Source organism: Salminus brasiliensis, chromosome 3 (genome assembly GCF_030463535.1).
Source record: "Salminus brasiliensis chromosome 3, fSalBra1.hap2, whole genome shotgun sequence".
Taxonomy (NCBI): domain Eukaryota; kingdom Metazoa; phylum Chordata; class Actinopteri; order Characiformes; family Bryconidae; genus Salminus; species Salminus brasiliensis.
The window spans coordinates 13,547,245-13,568,968 of NC_132880.1; the positions used below are offsets into that span (position 1 = coordinate 13,547,245).

Genomic DNA, 21,724 nt, shown 5'->3' on the forward strand with positions numbered 1-21,724 from the left:
TTCATGTACTTGCCTTGAGATTTTATGACATTGTGTAGAAATCTGAAACTCTTAAACCTGGCCTTAAATGTTTTGTTCAGGGGGAACTCACATTTGAATTGGGGACCTCTTGATCTGCAGATAAAGACTTTATCACTGAGCTGTTCCAACCAGCCTGTAAAAAATGTCAGAAAGCTCAGACAACAATATGTGTCATGCATTTGACTTAAAAAATTGTAATGTCTCTTCCAATCTGAAAGCAAAAGTATCCATTTTTATACCCCACAGGGGGCACCCAGATTTGAACTGGGGACTTCTTGATCTGCAGTCAAATGCTCTACCACTGAGCTATACCCCGACAGTTGCACAGCTTTGCAGGAAACCCAAACAGCACTCGGAAACATCTAGTTGGCTTTACAATTTGTGATGGTGAATTCAATTCTGAAAGTATCAAAAGTATCAATATATATATTTCTCAGGGAACACACATAATTGAAAGGGAGACTTTTTCTTTAGCAGTAAAATGCTCTACCACTCAGCTTTACCACCCCAGCAAATTAAAGAAACCTGCCACCCACACAACAACATGCTTGGTGTATTTGACTTGAAAGTTTGCCATTGGCTGTTCAAATTTCAAAGTTTCAAACTTGACAACAATATGTGTCATGCATTTGACTTAAAAAATTGTAATGTCTCTTCCAATCTGAAAGCAAAAGTATCCATTTTTATACCACACAGGGGGCACCCAGATTTGAACTGGGGACCTCTTGATCTGCAGTCAAATGCTCTACCACTGAGCTATACCCCCACTGTTGCACAGCTTTGCAGGAAACCCAAACAACACTCGGAAACATCTAGTTGGCTTTACAATTTGTGATGGTGAATTCAATTCTGAAAGTATCAAAACTATCAATATATATATTTCTCAGGGAACACACATAATTGAAAGGGAGACTTTTTCTTTAGCAGTAAAATGCTCTACCACTCAGCTTTACCACCCCAGCAAATTAAAGAAACCTGCCACCCACACAACAACATGCTTGGTGTATTTGACTTGAAAGTTTGCCATTGGCTGTTCAAATTTCAAAGTTTCAAACTTGACAACAATATGTGTCATGCATTTGACTTAAAAAATTGTAATGTCTCTTCCAATCTGAAAGCAAAAGTATCCATTTTTATACCCCACATGGTGCACCCAGATTTGAACTGGTTACCTCTTGATCTGCAGTCAAATGCTCTACCACTGAGCTATACCCCCACAGTTGCACAGCTTTGCAGGAAACCCAAACAACACTCGGAAACATCTAGTTGGCTTTACAATTTGTGACGGTGAATTCAATTCTGAAAGTATCAAAACTATCAATATATATATTTCTCAGGGAACACACATAATTGAAAGGGAGACTTTTTCTTTAGCAGTAAAATGCTCTACCACTCAGCTTTACCACCCTAGCAAATTAAAGAAACCTGTCACCCACACAACAACATGCTTGGTGTATTTGACTTGAAAGTTTGCCATTGGCTGTTCAAATTTCAAAGTTTCAAACTTGGCCTTCATTGGCCTTAAGCTTCATGTAGTTGATTGGAAAGTTCAAACCTTGCTTTAAATATGTATTTCACTGGGCAATTCATCAGTGAGTCAAACCTCTATAACAGTAAAAAGAGGCAGACTGACCACACACCTCAACAAAATATGTAGGCTTCATGTACTTGCCTTGAGATTTTATGACATTGTGTAGAAATCTGAAACTCTTAAACCTGGCCTTAAATGTTTTGTTCAGGGGGAACTCACATTTGAATTGGGGACCTCTTGATCTGCAGATAAAGACTTTATCACTGAGCTGTTCCAACCAGCCTGTAAAAAATGTCAGAAAGCTCAGACAACAATATGTGTCATGCATTTGACTTAAAAAATTGTAATGTCTCTTCCAATCTGAAAGCAAAAGTATCCATTTTTATACCCCACAGGGGGCACCCAGATTTGAACTGGGGACCTCTTGATCTGCAGTCAAATGCTCTACCACTGAGCTATACCCCCACAGTTGCACAGCTTTGCAGGAAACCCAAACAACACTCGGAAACATCTAGTTGGCTTTACAATTTGTGATGGTGAATTCAATTCTGAAAGTATCAAAACTATCAATATATATATTTCTCAGGGAACACACATAATTGAAAGGGAGACTTTTTCTTTAGCAGTAAAATGCTCTACCACTCAGCTTTACCACCCCAGCAAATTAAAGAAACCTGCCACCCACACAACAACATGCTTGGTGTATTTGACTTGAAAGTTTGCCATTGGCTGTTCAAATTTCAAAGTTTCAAACTTGGCCTTCATTGGCCTTAAGCTTCCTGTAGTTGATTGGAAAGTTCAAACCTTGCTTTAAATATGTATTTCACTGTGCAATTCATCAGTGAGTCAAACCTCTATAACAGTAAAAAGAGGCAGACTGACCACACACCTCAACAAAATATGTAGGCTTCATGTACTTGCCTTGAGATTTTATGACATTGTGTAGAAATCTGAAACTCTTAAACCTGGCCTTAAATGTTTTGTGCAGGGGGAACTCACATTTGAATTGGGGACCTCTTGATCTGCAGATAAAGACTTTATCACTGAGCTGTTCCAACCAGCCTGTAAAAAATGTCAGAAAGCTCAGACAACAATATGTGTCATGCATTTGACTTAAAAAATTGTAATGTCTCTTCCAATCTGAAAGCAAAAGTATCCATTTTTATACCCCACAGGGGGCACCCAGATTTGAACTGGGGACCTCTTGATCTGCAGTCAAATGCTCTACCACTGAGCTATACCCCCACAGTTGCACAGCTTTGCAGGAAACCCAAACAACACTCGGAAACATCTAGTTGGCTTTACAATTTGTGATGGTGAATTCAATTCTGAAAGTATCAAAACTATCAATATATATATTTCTCAGGGAACACACATAATTGAAAGGGAGACTTTTTCTTTAGCAGTAAAATGCTCTACCACTCAGCTTTACCACCCCAGCAAATTAAAGAAACCTGCCACCCACACAACAACATGCTTGGTGTATTTGACTTGAAAGTTTGCCATTGGCTGTTCAAATTTCAAAGTTTCAAACTTGACAACAATATGTGTCATGCATTTGACTTAAAAAATTGTAATGTCTCTTCCAATCTGAAAGCAAAAGTATCCATTTTTATACCACACAGGGGGCACCCAGATTTGAACTGGGGACCTCTTGATCTGCAGTCAAATGCTCTACCACTGAGCTATACCCCCACCGTTGCACAGCTTTGCAGGAAACCCAAACAACACTCGAAAACATCTAGTTGGCTTTACAATTTGTGATGGTGAATTCAATTCTGAAAGTATCAAAACTATCAATATATATATTTCTCAGGGAACACACATAATTGAAAGGGAGACTTTTTCTTTAGCAGTAAAATGCTCTAGCACTCAGCTTTACCACCCCAGCAAATTAAAGAAACCTGCCACCCACACAACAACATGCTTGGTGTATTTGACTTGAAAGTTTGCCATTGGCTGTTCAAATTTCAAAGTTTCAAACTTGACAACAATATGTGTCATGCATTTGACTTAAAAAATTGTAATGTCTCTTCCAATCTGAAAGCAAAAGTATCCATTTTTATACCCCACAGGGGGCACCCAGATTTGAACTGGGGACCTCTTGATCTGCAGTCAAATGCTCTACCACTGAGCTAGACCCCCACAGTTGCACAGCTTTGCAGGTAACCCGAACAACACTCGGAAACATCTAGTTGGCTTTACAATTTGTGACGGTGAATTCAATTCTGAAAGCATCAAAACTATCAATATATATATTTCTCAGGGAACACACATAATTGAAAGGGAGACTTTTTCTTTAGCAGTAAAATGCTCTACCACTCAGCTTTACCACCCCAGCAAATTAAAGAAACCTGCCACCCACACAACAACATGCTTGGTGTATTTGACTTGAAAGTTTGCCATTGGCTGTTCAAATTTCAAAGTTTCAAACTTGACAACAATATGTGTCATGCATTTGACTTAAAAAATTGTAATGTCTCTTCTAATCTGAAAGCAAAAGTATCCATTTTTTACCACACAGGGGGCACCCAGATTTGAACTGGGGACCTCTTGATCTGCAGTCAAATGCTCTACCACTGAGCTATACCCCCACAGTTGCACAGCTTTGCAGGAAACCCAAACAACACTCGGAAACATCTAGTTGGCTTTACAATTTGTGATGGTGAATTCAATTCTGAAAGTATCAAAACTATCAATATATATATTTCTCAGGGAACACACATAATTGAAAGGGAGACTTTTTCTTTAGCAGTAAAATGCTCTACCACTCAGCTTTACCACCCCAGCAAATTAAAGAAACCTGCCACCCACACAACAACATGCTTGGTGTATTTGACTTGAAAGTTTGCCATTGGCTGTTCAAATTTCAAAGTTTCAAACTTGACAACAATATGTGTCATGCATTTGACTTAAAAAATTGTAATGTCTCTTCCAATCTGAAAGCAAAAGTATCCATTTTTATACCCCACAGGGGGCACCCAGATTTGAACTGGGGACCTCTTGATCTGCAGTCAAATGCTCTACCACTGAGCTATACCCCCACAGTTGCACAGCTTTGCAGGAAACCCAAACAACACTCGGAAACATCTAGTTGGCTTTACAATTTGTGATGGTGAATTCAATTCTGAAAGTATCAAAACTATCAATATATATATTTCTCAGGGAACACACATAATTGAAAGGGAGACTTTTTCTTTAGCAGTAAAATGCTCTACCACTCAGCTTTACCACCCCAGCAAATTAAAGAAACCTGCCACCCACACAACAACATGCTTGGTGTATTTGACTTGAAAGTTTGCCATTGTCTGTTCAAATTTCAAAGTTTCAAACTTGGCCTTCATTGGCCTTAAGCTTCATGTAGTTGATTGGAAAGTTCAAACCTTACTTTAAATATGTATTTCACTGGGCAATTCATCAGTGAGTTAAACCTCTATAACAGTAAAAAGAGGCAGACTGACCACACACCTCAACAAAATATGTAGGCTTCATGTACTTGCCTTGAGATTTTATGACATTGTGTAGAAATCTGAAACTCTTAAACCTGGCCTTAAATGTTTTGTTCAGGGGGAACTCACATTTGAATTGGGGACCTCTTGATCTGCAGATAAAGACTTTATCACTGAGCTGTTCCAACCAGCCTGTAAAAAATGTCAGAAAGCTCAGACAACAATATGTGTCATGCATTTGACTTAAAAAATTGTAATGTCTCTTCCAATCTGAAAGCAAAAGTATCCATTTTTATACCCCACAGGGGGCACCCAGATTTGAACTGGGGACCTCTTGATCTGCAGTCAAATGCTCTACCACTGAGCTAGACCCCCACAGTTGAACAGCTTTGCAGGTAACCCGAACAACACTCGGAAACATCTAGTTGGCTTTACAATTTGTGACGGTGAATTCAATTCTGAAAGTATCAAAACTATCAATATATATATTTCTCAGGGAACACACATAATTGAAAGGGGGACTTTTTCTTTAGCAGTAAAATGCTCTACCACTCAGCTTTACCACCCCAGCAAATTAAAGAAACCTGACACCCACACAACAACATGCTTGGTGTATTTGACTTGAAAGTTTGCCATTGGCTGTTCAAATTTCAAAGTTTCAAACTTGACAACAATATGTGTCATGCATTTGACTTAAAAAATTGTAATGTCTCTTCCAATCTGAAAGCAAAAGTATCCATTTTTATACCCCACATGGGGCACCCAGATTTGAACTGGTTACCTCTTGATCTGCAGTCAAATGCTCTACCACTGAGCTATACCCCCACAGTTGCACAGCTTTGCAGGAAACCCAAACAACACTCGGAAACATCTAGTTGGCTTTACAATTTGTGATGGTGAATTCAATTCTGAAAGTATCAAAACTATCAATATATATATTTCTCAGGGAACACACATAATTGAAAGGGAGACTTTTTCTTTAGCAGTAAAATGCTCTACCACTCAGCTTTACCACCCCAGCAAATTAAAGAAACCTGCCACCCACACAACAACATGCTTGGTGTATTTGACTTGAAAGTTTGCCATTGGCTGTTCAAATTTCAAAGTTTCAAACTTGGCCTTCATTGGCCTTAAGCTTCCTGTAGTTGATTGGAAAGTTCAAACCTTGCTTTAAATATGTATTTCACTGGGCAATTCATCAGTGAGTCAAACCTCTATAACAGTAAAAAGAGGCAGACTGACCACACACCTCAACAAAATATGTAGGCTTCATGTACTTGCCTTGAGATTTTATGACATTGTGTAGAAATCTGAAACTCTTAAACCTGGCCTTAAATGTTTTGTGCAGGGGGAACTCACATTTGAATTGGGGACCTCTTGATCTGCAGATAAAGACTTTATCACTGAGCTGTTCCAACCAGCCTGTAAAAAATGTCAGAAAGCTCAGACAACAATATGTGTCATGCATTTGACTTAAAAAATTGTAATGTCTCTTCCAATCTGAAAGCAAAAGTATCCATTTTTATACCCCACAGGGGGCACCCAGATTTGAACTGGGGACCTCTTGATCTGCAGTCAAATGCTCTACCACTGAGCTAGACCCCCACAGTTGCACAGCTTTGCAGGAAACCCAAACAACACTCGGAAACATCTAGTTGGCTTTACAATTTGTGATGGTGAATTCAATTCTGAAAGTATCAAAACTATCAATATATATATTTCTCAGGGAACACACATAATTGAAAGGGAGACTTTTTCTTTAGCAGTAAAATGCTCTACCACTCAGCTTTACCACCCCAGCAAATTAAAGAAACCTGCCACCCACACAACAACATGCTTGGTGTATTTGACTTGAAAGTTTGCCATTGGCTGTTCAAATTTCAAAGTTTCAAACTTAACAACAATATGTGTCATGCATTTGACTTAAAAAATTGTAATGTCTCTTCCAATCTGAAAGCAAAAGTATCCATTTTTATACCACACAGGGGGCACCCAGATTTGAACTGAGGACCTCTTGATCTGCAGTCAAATGCTCTACCACTGAGCTATACCCCCACCGTTGCACAGCTTTGCAGGAAACCCAAACAACACTCGAAAACATCTTGTTGGCTTTACAATTTGTGATGGTGAATTCAATTCTGAAAGTATCAAAACTATCAATATATATATTTCTCAGGGAACACACATAATTGAAAGGGAGACTTTTTCTTTAGCAGTAAAATGCTCTACCACTCAGCTTTACCACCCCAGCAAATTAAAGAAACCTGCCACCCACACAACAACATGCTTGGTGTATTTGACTTGAAAGTTTGCCATTGGCTGTTCAAATTTCAAAGTTTCAAACTTGACAACAATATGTGTCATGCATTTGACTTAAAAAATTGTAATGTCTCTTCCAATCTGAAAGCAAAAGTATCCATTTTTATACCCCACAGGGGGCACCCAGATTTGAACTGAAGACCTCTTGATCTGCAGTCAAATGCTCTACCACTGAGCTACACCCCCACAGTTGCACAGCTTTGCAGGTAACCCGAACAACACTCGGAAACATCTAGTTGGCTTTACAATTTGTGACGGTGAATTCAATTCTGAAAGCATCAAAACTATCAATATATATATTTCTCAGGGAACACACATAATTGAAAGGGAGACTTTTTCTTTAGCAGTAAAATGCTCTACCACTCAGCTTTACCACCCCAGCAAATTAAAGAAACCTGCCACCCACACAAGAACATGCTTGGTGTATTTGACTTGAAAGTTTGCCATTGGCTGTTCAAATTTCAAAGTTTCAAACTTGACAACAATATGTGTCATGCATTTGACTTAAAAAATTGTAATGTCTCTTCCAATCTGAAAGCAAAAGTATCCATTTTTTACCACACAGGGGGCACCCAGATTTGAACTGGGGACCTCTTGATCTGCAGTCAAATGCTCTACCACTGAGCTATACCCCCACAGTTGCACAGCTTTGCAGGAAACCCAAACAACACTCGGAAACATCTAGTTGGCTTTACAATTTGTGATGGTGAATTCAATTCTGAAAGTATCAAAACTATCAATATATATATTTCTCAGGGAACACACATAATTGAAAGGGAGACTTTTTCTTTAGCAGTAAAATGCTCTACCACTCAGCTTTACCACCCCAGCAAATTAAAGAAACCTGCCACCCACACAACAACATGCTTGGTGTATTTGACTTGAAAGTTTGCCATTGGCTGTTCAAATTTCAAAGTTTCAAACTTGGCCTTCATTGGCCTTAAGCTTCATGTAGTTGATTGGAAAGTTCAAACCTTACTTTAAATATGTATTTCACTGGGCAATTCATCAGTGAGTTAAACCTCTATAACAGTAAAAAGAGGCAGACTGACCACACACCTCAACAAAATATGTAGGCTTCATGTACTTGCCTTGAGATTTTATGACATTGTGTAGAAATCTGAAACTCTTAAACCTGGCCTTAAATGTTTTGTTCAGGGGGAACTCACATTTGAATTGGGGACCTCTTGATCTGCAGATAAAGACTTTATCACTGAGCTGTTCCAACCAGCCTGTAAAAAATGTCAGAAAGCTCAGACAACAATATGTGTCATGCATTTGACTTAAAAAATTGTAATGTCTCTTCCAATCTGAAAGCAAAAGTATGCATTTTTATACCCCACAGGGGGCACCCAGATTTGAACTGGGGACCTCTTGATCTGCAGTCAAACGCTCTACCACTGTGCTATACCCCCACAGCTGCACAGTTTTGCAGGAAACCCAAACAACACTCGGAAACATCTAGTTGGCTTTACAATTTGTGATGGTGAATTCAATTCTGAAAGTATCAAAACTATCAATATATATATTTCTCAGGGAACACACATAATTGAAAGGGAGACTTTTTCTTTAGCAGTAAAATGCTCTACCACTCAGCTTTACCACCCCAGCAAATTAAAGAAACCTGCCACCCACACAACAACATGCTTGGTGTATTTGACTTGAAAGTTTGCCATTGGCTGTTCAAATTTCAAAGTTTCAAACTTGACAACAATATGTGTCATGCATTTGACTTAAAAAATTGTAATGTCTCTTCTAATCTGAAAGTAAAAGTATCCATTTTTTACCACACAGGGGGCACCCATATTTGAACTGGGGACCTCTTGATCTGCAGTCAAATGCTCTACCACTGAGCTATACCCCCACAGTTGCACAGCTTTGCAGGAAACCCAAACAACACTCGGAAACATCTAGTTGGCTTTACAATTTGTGATGGTGAATTCAATTCTGAAAGTATCAAAACTATCAATATATATATTTCTCAGGGAACACACATAATTGAAAGGGAGACTTTTTCTTTAGCAGTAAAATGCTCTACCACTCAGCTTTACCACCCCAGCAAATTTAAGAAACCTGCCACCCACACAACAACATGCTTTGTGTATTTGACTTGAAAGTTTGCCATTGGCTGTTCAAATTTCAAAGTTTCAAACTTGACAACAATATGTGTCATGCATTTGACTTAAAAAATTGTAATGTCTCTTCCAATCTGAAAGCAAAAGTATCCATTTTTATACCCCACAGGGGGCACCCTGATTTGAACTGGGGACCTCTTGATCTGCAGTCAAATGCTCTACCACTGAGCTATACCCCCACAGTTGCACAGCTTTGCAGGTAACCCGAACAACACTCGGAAACATCTAGTTGGCTTTACAATTTGTGACGGTGAATTCAATTCTGAAAGCATCAAAACTATCAATATATATATTTCTCAGGGAACACACATAATTGAAAGGGAGACTTTTTCTTTAGCAGTAAAATGCTCTACCACTCAGCTTTACCACCCCAGCAAATTAAAGAAACCTGCCACCCACACAACAACATGCTTGGTGTATTTGACTTGAAAGTTTGCCATTGGCTGTTCAAATTTCAAAGTTTCAAACTTGACAACAATATGTGTCATGCATTTGACTTAAAAAATTGTAATGTCTCTTCTAATCTGAAAGCAAAAGTATCCATTTTTTACCACACAGGGGGCACCCAGATTTGAACTGGGGACCTCTTGATCTGCAGTCAAATGCTCTACCACTGAGCTATACCCCCACAGTTGCACAGCTTTGCAGGAAACCCAAACAACACTCGGAAACATCTAGTTGGCTTTACAATTTGTGATGGTGAATTCAATTCTGAAAGTATCAAAACTATCAATATATATATTTCTCAGGGAACACACATAATTGAAAGGGAGACTTTTTCTTTAGCAGTAAAATGCTCTACCACTCAGCTTTACCACCCCAGCAAATTAAAGAAACCTGCCACCCACACAACAACATGCTTTGTGTATTTGACTTGAAAGTTTGCCATTGGCTGTTCAAATTTCAAAGTTTCAAACTTGACAACAATATGTGTCATGCATTTGACTTAAAAAATTGTAATGTCTCTTCCAATCTGAAAGCAAAAGTATCCATTTTTATACCCCACAGGGGGCACCCAGATTTGAACTGGGGACCTCTTGATCTGCAGTCAAATGCTCTACCACTGAGCTATTCCCCCACAGTTGCACAGCTTTGCAGGAAACCCAAACAACACTCGGAAACATCTAGTTGGCTTTACAATTTGTGATGGTGAATTCAATTCTGAAAGTATCAAAACTATCAATATATATATTTCTCAGGGAACACACATAATTGAAAGGGAGACTTTTTCTTTAGCAGTAAAATGCTCTACCACTCAGCTTTACCACCCCAGCAAATTAAAGAAACCTGCCACCCACACAACAACATGCTTTGTGTATTTGACTTGAAAGTTTGCCATTGGCTGTTCAAATTTCAAAGTTTCAAACTTGACAACAATATGTGTCATGCATTTGACTTAAAAAATTGTAATGTCTCTTCCAATCTGAAAGCAAAAGTATCCATTGTTATACCCCACAGGGGGCACCCAGATTTGAACTGAGGACCTCTTGATCTGCAGTCAAATGCTCTACCACTGAGCTATACCACCACAGTTGCACAGCTTTGCAGGAAACCCAAACAACACTCGGAAACATCTAGTTGGCTTTACAATTTGTGATGGTGAATTCAATTCTGAAAGTATCAAAACTATCAATATATATATTTCTCAGGGAACACACATAATTGAAAGGGAGACTTTTTCTTTAGCAGTAAAATGCTCTACCACTCAGCTTTACCACCCCAGCAAATTAAAGAAACCTGCCACCCACACAACAACATGCTTGGTGTATTTGACTTGAAAGTTTGCCATTGGCTGTTCAAATTTCAAAGTTTCAAACTTGGCCTTCATTGGCCTTAAGCTTCATGTAGTTGATTGGAAAGTTCAAACCTTACTTTAAATATGTATTTCACTGGGCAATTCATCAGTGAGTTAAACCTCTATAACAGTAAAAAGAGGCAGACTGACCACACACCTCAACAAAATATGTAGGCTTCATGTACTTGCCTTGAGATTTTATGACATTGTGTAGAAATCTGAAACTCTTAAACCTGGCCTTAAATGTTTTGTTCAGAGGGAACTCACATTTGAATTGGGGACCTCTTGATCTGCAGATAAAGACTTTATCACTGAGCTGTTCCAACCAGCCTGTAAAAAATGTCAGAAAGCTCAGACAACAATATGTGTCATGCATTTGACTTAAAAAATTGTAATGTCTCTTCCAATCTGAAAGCAAAAGTATCCATTTTTATACCCCACAGGGGGCACCCAGATTTGAACTGGGGACCTCTTGATCTGCAGTCAAATGCTCTACCACTGAGCTAGACCCCCACAGTTGCACAGCTTTGCAGGTAACCCGAACAACACTCGGAAACATCTAGTTGGCTTTACAATTTGTGACGGTGAATTCAATTCTGAAAGCATCAAAACTATCAATATATATATTTCTCAGGGAACACACATAATTGAAAGGGAGACTTTTTCTTTAGCAGTAAAATGCTCTACCACTCAGCTTTACCACCCCAGCAAATTAAAGAAACCTGCCACCCACACAACAACATGCTTGGTGTATTTGACTTGAAAGTTTGCCATTGGCTGTTCAAATTTCAAAGTTTCAAACTTGACAACAATATGTGTCATGCATTTGACTTAAAAAATTGTAATGTCTCTTCTAATCTGAAAGCAAAAGTATCCATTTTTTACCACACAGGGGGCACCCAGATTTGAACTGGGGACCTCTTGATCTGCAGTCAAATGCTCTACCACCGAGCTAGACCCCCACAGTTGCACAGCTTTGCAGGTAACCCGAACAACACTCGGAAACATCTAGTTGGCTTTACAATTTGTGACGGTGAATTCAATTCTGAAAGCATCAAAACTATCAATATATATATTTCTCAGGGAACACACATAATTGAAAGGGAGACTTTTTCTTTAGCAGTAAAATGCTCTACCACTCAGCTTTACCACCCCAGCAAATTAAAGAAACCTGCCACCCACACAACAACATGCTTTGTGTATTTGACTTGAAAGTTTGCCATTGGCTGTTCAAATTTCAAAGTTTCAAACTTGACAACAATATGTGTCATGCATTTGACTTAAAAAATTGTAATGTCTCTTCCAATCTGAAAGCAAAAGTATCCATTTTTATACCCCACAGGGGGCACCCAGATTTGAACTGGGGACCTCTTGATCTGCAGTCAAATGCTCTACCACTGAGCTATACCCCCACAGTTGCACAGCTTTGCAGGAAACCCAAACAACACTCGGAAACATCTAGTTGGCTTTACAATTTGTGATGGTGAATTCAATTCTGAAAGTATCAAAACTATCAATATATATATTTCTCAGGGAACACACATAATTGAAAGGGAGACTTTTTCTTTAGCAGTAAAATGCTCTACCACTCAGCTTTACCACCCCAGCAAATTAAAGAAACCTGCCACCCACACAACAACATGCTTGGTGTATTTGACTTGAAAGTTTGCCATTGGCTGTTCAAATTTCAAAGTTTCAAACTTGGCCTTCATTGGCCTTAAGCTTCATGTAGTTGATTGGAAAGTTCAAACCTTACTTTAAATATGTATTTCACTGGGCAATTCATCAGTGAGTTAAACCTCTATAACAGTAAAAAGAGGCAGACTGACCACACACCTCAACAAAATATGTAGGCTTCATGTACTTGCCTTGAGATTTTATGACATTGTGTAGAAATCTGAAACTCTTAAACCTGGCCTTAAATGTTTTGTTCAGAGGGAACTCACATTTGAATTGGGGACCTCTTGATCTGCAGATAAAGACTTTATCACTGAGCTGTTCCAACCAGCCTGTAAAAAATGTCAGAAAGCTCAGACAACAATATGTGTCATGCATTTGACTTAAAAAATTGTAATGTCTCTTCCAATCTGAAAGCAAAAGTATCCATTTTTATACCCCACAGGGGGCACCCAGATTTGAACTGGGGACCTCTTGATCTGCAGTTAAATGCTCTACCACTGAGCTAGACCCCCACAGTTGCACAGCTTTGCAGGTAACCCGAACAACACTCGGAAACATCTAGTTGGCTTTACAATTTGTGACGGTGAATTCAATTCTGAAAGCATCAAAACTATCAATATATATATTTCTCAGGGAACACACATAATTGAAAGGGAGACTTTTTCTTTAGCAGTAAAATGCTCTACCACTCAGCTTTACCACCCCAGCAAATTAAAGAAACCTGCCACCCACACAACAACATGCTTGGTGTATTTGACTTGAAAGTTTGCCATTGGCTGTTCAAATTTCAAAGTTTCAAACTTGACAACAATATGTGTCATGCATTTGACTTAAAAAATTGTAATGTCTCTTCTAATCTGAAAGCAAAAGTATCCATTTTTTACCACACAGGGGGCACCCAGATTTGAACTGGGGACCTCTTGATCTGCAGTCAAATGCTCTACCACCGAGCTAGACCCCCACAGTTGCACAGCTTTGCAGGTAACCCGAACAACACTCGGAAACATCTAGTTGGCTTTACAATTTGTGACGGTGAATTCAATTCTGAAAGCATCAAAACTATCAATATATATATTTCTCAGGGAACACACATAATTGAAAGGGAGACTTTTTCTTTAGCAGTAAAATGCTCTACCACTCAGCTTTACCACCCCAGCAAATTAAAGAAACCTGCCACCCACACAACAACATGCTTGGTGTATTTGACTTGAAAGTTTGCCATTGGCTGTTCAAATTTCAAAGTTTCAAACTTGACAACAATATGTGTCATGCATTTGACTTAAAAAATTGTAATGTCTCTTCTAATCTGAAAGCAAAAGTATCCATTTTTTACCACACAGGGGGCACCCAGATTTGAACTGGGGACCTCTTGATCTGCAGTCAAATGCTCTACCACTGAGCTATACCCCCACAGTTGCACAGCTTTGCAGGAAACCCAAACAACACTCGGAAACATCTAGTTGGCTTTACAATTTGTGATGGTGAATTCAATTCTGAAAGTATCAAAACTATCAATATATATATTTCTCAGGGAACACACATAATTGAAAGGGAGACTTTTTCTTTAGCAGTAAAATGCTCTACCACTCAGCTTTACCACCCCAGCAAATTAAAGAAACCTGCCACCCACACAACAACATGCTTTGTGTATTTGACTTGAAAGTTTGCCATTGGCTGTTCAAATTTCAAAGTTTCAAACTTGACAACAATATGTGTCATGCATTTGACTTAAAAAATTGTAATGTCTCTTCCAATCTGAAAGCAAAAGTATCCATTTTCATACCACACAGGGGGCACCCAGATTTGAACTGGGGACCTCTTGATCTGCAGTCAAATGCTCTACCACTGAGCTATACCCCTACAGTTGCACAGCTTTGCAGGAAACCCAAACAACACTCGGAAACATCTAGTTGGCTTTACAATTTGTGATGGTGAATTCAATTCTGAAAGTATCAAAACTATCAATATATATATTTATCAGGGAACACACATAATTGAAAGGGAGACTTTTTCTTTAGCAGTAAAATGCTCTACCACTCAGCTTTACCACCCCAGCAAATTAAAGAAACCTGCCACCCACACAACAACATGCTTGGTGTATTTGACTTGAAAGTTTGCCATTGGCTGTTCAAATTTCAAAGTTTCAAACTTGGCCTTCATTGGCCTTAAGCTTAATGTAGTTGATTGGAAAGTTCAAACCTTACTTTAAATATGTATTTCACTGGGCAATTCATCAGTGAGTTAAACTTCTATAACAGTAAAAAGAGGCAGACTGACCACACACCTCAACAAAATATGTAGGCTTCATGTACTTGCCTTGAGATTTTATGACATTGTGTAGAAATCTGAAACTCTTAAACCTGGCCTTAAATGTTTTGTTCAGGGGGAACTCACATTTGAATTGGGGACCTCTTGATCTGCAGATAAAGACTTTATCACTGAGCTGTTCCAACCAGCCTGTAAAAAATGTCAGAAAGCTCAGACAACAATATGTGTCATGCATTTGACTTAAAAAATTGTAATGTCTCTTCCAATCTGAAAGCAAAAGTATCCATTTTTATACCCCACAGGGGGCACCCAGATTTGAACTGGGGACCTCTTGATCTGCAGTCAAATGCTCTACCACTGAGCTATACCCCGACAGTTGCACAGCTTTGCAGGAAACCCAAACAACACTCGGAAACATCTAGTTGGCTTTACAATTTGTGATGGTGAATTCAATTCTGAAAGTATCAAAACTATCAATATATATATTTCTCAGGGAACACACATAATTGAAAGGGAGACTTTTTCTTTAGCAGTAAAATGCTCTACCACTCAGCTTTACCACCCCAGCAAATTAAAGAAACCTGCCACCCACACAACAACATGCTTGGTGTATTTGACTTGAAAGTTTGCCATTGTCTGTTCAAATTTCAAAGTTTCAAACTTGGCCTTCATTGGCCTTAAGCTTCATGTAGTTGATTGGAAAGTTCAAACCTTACTTTAAATATGTATTTCACTGGGCAATTCATCAGTGAGTTAAACTTCTATAACAGTAAAAAGAGGCAGACTGACCACACACCTCAACAAAATATGTAGGCTTCATGTACTTGCCTTGAGATTTTATGACATTGTGTAGAAATCTGAAACTCTTAAACCTGGCCTTAAATGTTTTGTTCAGGGGGAACTCACATTTGAATTGGGGACCTCTTGATCTGCAGATAAAGACTTTATCACTGAGCTGTTCCAACCAGCCTGTAAAAAATGTCAGAAAGCTCAGACAACAATATGTGTCATGCATTTGACTTAAAAAATTGTAATGTCTCTTCCAATCTGAAAGCAAAAGTATCCATTTTTATACCCCACAGGGGGCACCCAGATTTGAACTGGGGACCTCTTGATCTGCAGTCAAATGCTCTACCACTGAGCTATACCCCGACAGTTTCACAGCTTTGCAGGAAACCCAAACAACTCTCGGAAACATCTAGTTGGCTTTACAATTTGTGAAGGTGAATTCAATTCTGAAAGTATCAAAACTATCAATATATATATTTCTCAGGGAACACACATAATTGAAAGGGAGACTTTTTCTTTAGCAGTAAAATGCTCTACCACTCAGCTTTACCACCCCAGCAAATTAAAGAAACCTGCCCCCCACACAACAACATGCTTGGTGTATTTGACTTGAAAGTTTGCCATTGGCTGTTCAAATTTCAAAGTTTCAAACTTGACAACAATATGTGTCATGCATTTGACTTAAAAAATTGTAATGTCTCTTCCAATCTGAAAGCAAAAGTATCCATTTTTATACCCCACAGGGGGCACCCAGAGTTGAACTGGGGACCTCTTGATCTGCAGTCAAATACTCTACCACTGAGCTATACCCCCACAGTTGCACAGCTTTGCAGGAAACCCAAACAACACTCGGAAACATCTAGTTGGCTTTACAATTTGTGATGGTGAATTCAATTATGAAAGTATCAAAACTATCAATATATATATTTCTCAGGGAACACACATAATTGAAAGGGAGACTTTTTCTTTAGCAGTAAAATGCTCTAGCACTCAGCTTTACCACCCCAGCAAATTAAAGAAACCTGCCACCCACACAACAACATGCTTGGTGTATTTGACTTGAAAGTTTGCCATTGGCTGTTCAAATTTCAAAGTTTCAAACTTGGCCTTCATTGGCCTTAAGCTTCATGTAGTTGATTGGAAAGTTCAAACCTTACTTTAAATATGTATTTCACTGGGCAATTCATCAGTGAGTTAAACTTCTATAACAGTAAAAAGAGGCAGACTGACCACACACCTCAACAAAATATGTAGGCTTCATGTACTTGCCTTGAGATTTTATGACATTGTGTAGAAATCTGAAACTCTTAAACCTGGCCTTAAATGTTTTGTTCAGGGGGAACTCACATTTGAATTGGGGACCTCTTGATCTGCAGATAAAGACTTTATCACTGAGCTGTTCCAACCAGCCTGTAAAAAATGTCAGAAAGCTCAGACAACAATATGTGTCATGCATTTGACTTAAAAAATTGTAATGTCTCTTCCAATCTGAAAGCAAAAGTATCCATTTTTATACCCCACAGGGGGCACCCAGATTTGAACTGGGGACTTCTTGATCTGCAGTCAAATGCTCTACCACTGAGCTATACCCCGACAGTTGCACAGCTTTGCAGGAAACCCAAACAGCACTCGGAAACATCTAGTTGGCTTTACAATTTGTGATGGTGAATTCAATTCTGAAAGTATCAAAAGTATCAATATATATATTTCTCAGGGAACACACATAATTGAAAGGGAGACTTTTTCTTTAGCAGTAAAATGCTCTACCACTCAGCTTTACCACCCCAGCAAATTAAAGAAACCTGCCACCCACACAACAACATGCTTGGTGTATTTGACTTGAAAGTTTGCCATTGGCTGTTCAAATTTCAAAGTTTCAAACTTGGCCTTCATTGGCCTTAAGCTTGATGTAGTTGATTGGAAAGTTCAAACCTTACTTTAAATATGTATTTCACTGGGCAATTCATCAGTGAGTTAAACCTCTATAACAGTATAAAGAGGCAGACTGACCACACACCTCAACAAAATATGTAGGCTTCATGTACTTGCCTTGAGATTTTATGACATTGTGTAGAAATCTGAAACTCTTTAACCTGGCCTTAAATGTTTTGTTCAGTGGGAACTCACATTTGAATTGGGGACCTCTTGATCTGCAGATAAAGACTTTATCACTGAGCTGTTCCAACCAGCCTGTAAAAAATGTCAGAAAGCTCAGACAACAATATGTGTCATGCATTTGACTTAAAAAATTGTAATGTCTCTTCCAATCTGAAAGCAAAAGTATCCATTTTAATACCCCACAGGGGGCACCCAGATTTGAACTGGGGACCTCTTGATCTGCAGTCAAATGCTCTACCACTGAGCTAGACCCCAACAGGTGCACAGCTTTGCAGGAAACCCAAACAGCACTCGGAAACATCTAGTTGGCTTTACAATTTGTGATGGTGAATTCAATTCTGAAAGTATCAAAACTATCAATATATATATTTCTCAGGGAACACACATAATTGAAAGGGAGACTTTTTCTTTAGCAGTAAAATGCTCTACCACTCAGCTTTACCACCCCAGCAAATTAAAGAAACCTGCCACCCACACAACAACATGCTTTGTGTATTTGACTTGAAAGTTTGCCATTGGCTGTTCAAATTTCAAAGTTTCAAACTTGACAACAATATGTGTCATGCATTTGACTTAAAAAATTGTAATGTCTCTTCCAATCTGAAAGCAAAAGTATCAATTTTTATACCCCACAGGGGGCACCCAGATTTGAACTGGGGACCTCTTGATCAGCAGTCAAATGCTCTACCACTGAGCTATACCCCCACAGTTGCACAGCTTTGCAGGAAACCCAAACAACACTCGGAAACATCTAGTTGGCTTTACAATTTGTGATGGTGAATTCAATTCTGAAAGTATCAAAACTATCAATATATATATTTCTCAGGGAACACACATAATTGAAAGGGAGACTTTTTCTTTAGCAGTAAAATGCTCTACCACTCAGCTTTACCACCCCAGCAAATTAAAGAAACCTGCCACCCACACAACAACATGCTTGGTGTATTTGACTTGAAAGTTTGCCATTGTCTGTTCAAATTTCAAAGTTTCAAACTTGGCCTTCATTGGCCTTAAGCTTCATGTAGTTGATTGGAAAGTTCAAACCTTACTTTAAATATGTATTTCACTGGGCAATTCATCAGTGAGTTAAACCTCTATAACAGTAAAAAGAGGCAGACTGACCACACACCTCAACAAAATATGTAGGCTTCATGTACTTGCCTTGAGATTTTATGACATTGTGTAGAAATCTGAAACTCTTAAACCTGGCCTTAAATGTCTTGTTCAGGGGGAACTCACATTTGAATTGGGGACCTCTTGATCTGCAGATAAAGACTTTATCACTGAGCTGTTCCAACCAGCCTGTAAAAAATGTCAGAAAGCTCAGACAACAATATGTGTCATGCATTTGACTTAAAAAATTGTAATGTCTCTTCCAATCTGAAAGCAAAAGTATCCATTTTTATACCCCACAGGGGGCACCCAGATTTGAACTGGGGACCTCTTGATCTGCAGTCAAATGCTCTACCACTGAGCTATACCCCCACAGTTGCACAGCTTTGCAGGAAACCCAAACAACACTCGGAAACATCTAGTTGGCTTTACAATTTGTGATGGTGAATTCAATTCTGAAAGTATCAAAACTATCAATATATATATTTCTCAGGGAACACACATAATTGAAAGGGAGACTTTTTCTTTAGCAGTAAAATGCTCTACCACTCAGCTTTACCACCCCAGCAAATTAAAGAAACCTGCCACCCACACAACAACATGCTTGGTGTATTTGACTTGAAAGTTTGCAATTGGCTGTTCAAATTTCAAAGTTTCAAACTTGACAACAATATGTGTCATGCATTTGACTTAAAAAATTGTAATGTCTCTTCCAATCTGAAAGCAAAAGTATCCATTTTCATACCACACAGGGGGCACCCAGATTTGAACTGGGGACCTCTTGATCTGCAGTCAAATGCTCTACCACTGAGCTATACCCCCACCATAGCACAGCTTTGCAGGAAACCCAAACAACACTCGAAAACATCTAGTTGGCTTTACAATTTGTGATGGTGAATTCAATTCTGAAAGTATCAAAACTATCAATATATATATTTCTCAGGGAACACACATAATTGAAAGGGAGACTTTTTCTTTAGCAGTAAAATGCTCTACCACTCAGCTTTACCACCCCAGCAAATTAAAGAAACCTGCCACCCACACAACAACATGCTTGGTGTATTTCACTTGAAAGTTTGCCATTGGCTGTTCAAATTTCAAAGTTTCAAACTTGACAACAATATGTGTCATGCATTTGACTTAAAAAATTGTAATGTCTCTTCCAATCTGAAAGCAAAAGTATCCATTTTTATACCCCACAGGGGGCACCCAGATTTGAACTGGGGACCTCTTGATCTGCAGTCAAATGCTCTACCACTGAGCTATACCCCCACCGTTGCACAGCTTTGCAGGTAACCCAAACAACACTCGGAAACATCTAGTTGGCTTTACAATTTGTGATGGTGAATTCAATTCTGAAAGTATCAAAACTATCAATATATATATTTCTCAGGGAACACACATAATTGAAAGCGAGACTTTTTCTTTAGCAGTAAAATGCTCTACCACTCAGCTTTACCACCCCAGCAAATTAAAGAAACCTGCCACCCACACAACAACATGCTTGGTGTATTTGACTTGAAAGTTTGCCATTGGCTGTTCAAATTTCAAAGTTTCAAACTTGACAACAATATGTGTCATGCATTTGACTTAAAAAATTGTAATGTCTCTTCCAATCTGAAAGCAAAAGTATCCATTTTTATACCCCACATGGTGCACCCAGATTTGAACTGGTTACCTCTTGATCTGCAGTCAAATGCTCTACCACTGAGCTATACCCCCACAGTTGCACAGCTTTGCAGGAAACCCAAACAACACTCAGAAACATCTAGTTGGCTTTACAATTTGTGATGGTGAATTCAATTCTGAAAGTATCAAAACTATCAATATATATATTTCTCAGGGAACACACATAATTGAAAGGGAGACTTTTTCTTTAGCAGTAAAATGCTCTACCACTCAGCTTTACCACCCCAGCAAATTAAAGAAACCTGTCACCCACACAACAACATGCTTGGTGTATTTGACTTGAAAGTTTGCCATTGGCTGTTCAAATTTCAAAGTTTCAAACTTGGCCTTCATTGGCCTTAAGCTTCATGTAGTTGATTGGAAAGTTCAAACCTTGCTTTAAATATGTATTTCACTGGGCAATTCATCAGTGAGTCAAACCTCTATAACAGTAAAAAGAGGCAGACTGACCACACACCTCAACAAAATATGTAGGCTTCATGTACTTGCCTTGAGATTTTATGACATTGTGTAGAAATCTGAAACTCTTAAACCTGGGCTTAAATGTTTTGTTCAGGGGGAACTCACATTTGAATTGGGGACCTCTTGATCTGCAGATAAAGACTTTATCACTGAGCTGTTCCAACCAGCCTGTAAAAAATGTCAGAAAGCTCAGACAACAATATGTGTCATGCATTTGACTTAAAAAATTGTAATGTCTCTTCCAATCTGAAAGCAAAAGTATCCATTTTTATACCCCACAGGGGGCACCCAGATTTGAACTGGGGACCTCTTGATCTGCAGTCAAATGCTCTACCACTGAGCTATACCCCGACAG

At 38.8% G+C, this 21,724-nt stretch overlaps 18 non-coding genes across 18 annotated transcripts; all 18 read right to left on the reverse strand.

Moving 5' to 3' along the window:
• Positions 1-715: 715 nt before the first annotated feature.
• trnac-gca (transfer RNA cysteine (anticodon GCA)) lies at positions 716-787 on the reverse strand. Its single transcript has one exon. It is a non-coding gene; the product is annotated as a tRNA-Cys (tRNA).
• Positions 788-1,945: 1,158 nt separating this feature from the next.
• Positions 1,946-2,017, reverse strand: trnac-gca (transfer RNA cysteine (anticodon GCA)). The gene has a single exon. It is a non-coding gene; the product is annotated as a tRNA-Cys (tRNA).
• Positions 2,018-2,725: 708 nt separating this feature from the next.
• Positions 2,726-2,797, reverse strand: trnac-gca (transfer RNA cysteine (anticodon GCA)). The gene has a single exon. It is a non-coding gene; the product is annotated as a tRNA-Cys (tRNA).
• Positions 2,798-3,175: 378 nt separating this feature from the next.
• Positions 3,176-3,247, reverse strand: trnac-gca (transfer RNA cysteine (anticodon GCA)). Its single transcript has one exon. It is a non-coding gene; the product is annotated as a tRNA-Cys (tRNA).
• An 827-nt stretch (positions 3,248-4,074) lies between these two features.
• Positions 4,075-4,146, reverse strand: trnac-gca (transfer RNA cysteine (anticodon GCA)). Its single transcript has one exon. It is a non-coding gene; the product is annotated as a tRNA-Cys (tRNA).
• A 378-nt stretch (positions 4,147-4,524) lies between these two features.
• trnac-gca (transfer RNA cysteine (anticodon GCA)) lies at positions 4,525-4,596 on the reverse strand. The gene has a single exon. It is a non-coding gene; the product is annotated as a tRNA-Cys (tRNA).
• Positions 4,597-6,984: 2,388 nt separating this feature from the next.
• On the reverse strand, positions 6,985-7,056 carry trnac-gca (transfer RNA cysteine (anticodon GCA)). The gene has a single exon. It is a non-coding gene; the product is annotated as a tRNA-Cys (tRNA).
• An 827-nt stretch (positions 7,057-7,883) lies between these two features.
• Positions 7,884-7,955, reverse strand: trnac-gca (transfer RNA cysteine (anticodon GCA)). Its single transcript has one exon. It is a non-coding gene; the product is annotated as a tRNA-Cys (tRNA).
• Positions 7,956-10,011: 2,056 nt separating this feature from the next.
• Positions 10,012-10,083, reverse strand: trnac-gca (transfer RNA cysteine (anticodon GCA)). Its single transcript has one exon. It is a non-coding gene; the product is annotated as a tRNA-Cys (tRNA).
• A 378-nt stretch (positions 10,084-10,461) lies between these two features.
• trnac-gca (transfer RNA cysteine (anticodon GCA)) lies at positions 10,462-10,533 on the reverse strand. Its single transcript has one exon. It is a non-coding gene; the product is annotated as a tRNA-Cys (tRNA).
• Positions 10,534-12,590: 2,057 nt separating this feature from the next.
• trnac-gca (transfer RNA cysteine (anticodon GCA)) lies at positions 12,591-12,662 on the reverse strand. The gene has a single exon. It is a non-coding gene; the product is annotated as a tRNA-Cys (tRNA).
• A 1,606-nt stretch (positions 12,663-14,268) lies between these two features.
• Positions 14,269-14,340, reverse strand: trnac-gca (transfer RNA cysteine (anticodon GCA)). The gene has a single exon. It is a non-coding gene; the product is annotated as a tRNA-Cys (tRNA).
• A 378-nt stretch (positions 14,341-14,718) lies between these two features.
• trnac-gca (transfer RNA cysteine (anticodon GCA)) lies at positions 14,719-14,790 on the reverse strand. The gene has a single exon. It is a non-coding gene; the product is annotated as a tRNA-Cys (tRNA).
• Positions 14,791-16,728: 1,938 nt separating this feature from the next.
• Positions 16,729-16,800, reverse strand: trnac-gca (transfer RNA cysteine (anticodon GCA)). The gene has a single exon. It is a non-coding gene; the product is annotated as a tRNA-Cys (tRNA).
• Positions 16,801-18,738: 1,938 nt separating this feature from the next.
• trnas-gcu (transfer RNA serine (anticodon GCU)) lies at positions 18,739-18,810 on the reverse strand. Its single transcript has one exon. It is a non-coding gene; the product is annotated as a tRNA-Ser (tRNA).
• Positions 18,811-19,518: 708 nt separating this feature from the next.
• Positions 19,519-19,590, reverse strand: trnac-gca (transfer RNA cysteine (anticodon GCA)). The gene has a single exon. It is a non-coding gene; the product is annotated as a tRNA-Cys (tRNA).
• A 378-nt stretch (positions 19,591-19,968) lies between these two features.
• Positions 19,969-20,040, reverse strand: trnac-gca (transfer RNA cysteine (anticodon GCA)). Its single transcript has one exon. It is a non-coding gene; the product is annotated as a tRNA-Cys (tRNA).
• A 378-nt stretch (positions 20,041-20,418) lies between these two features.
• trnac-gca (transfer RNA cysteine (anticodon GCA)) lies at positions 20,419-20,490 on the reverse strand. The gene has a single exon. It is a non-coding gene; the product is annotated as a tRNA-Cys (tRNA).
• Positions 20,491-21,724: the final 1,234 nt, after the last annotated feature.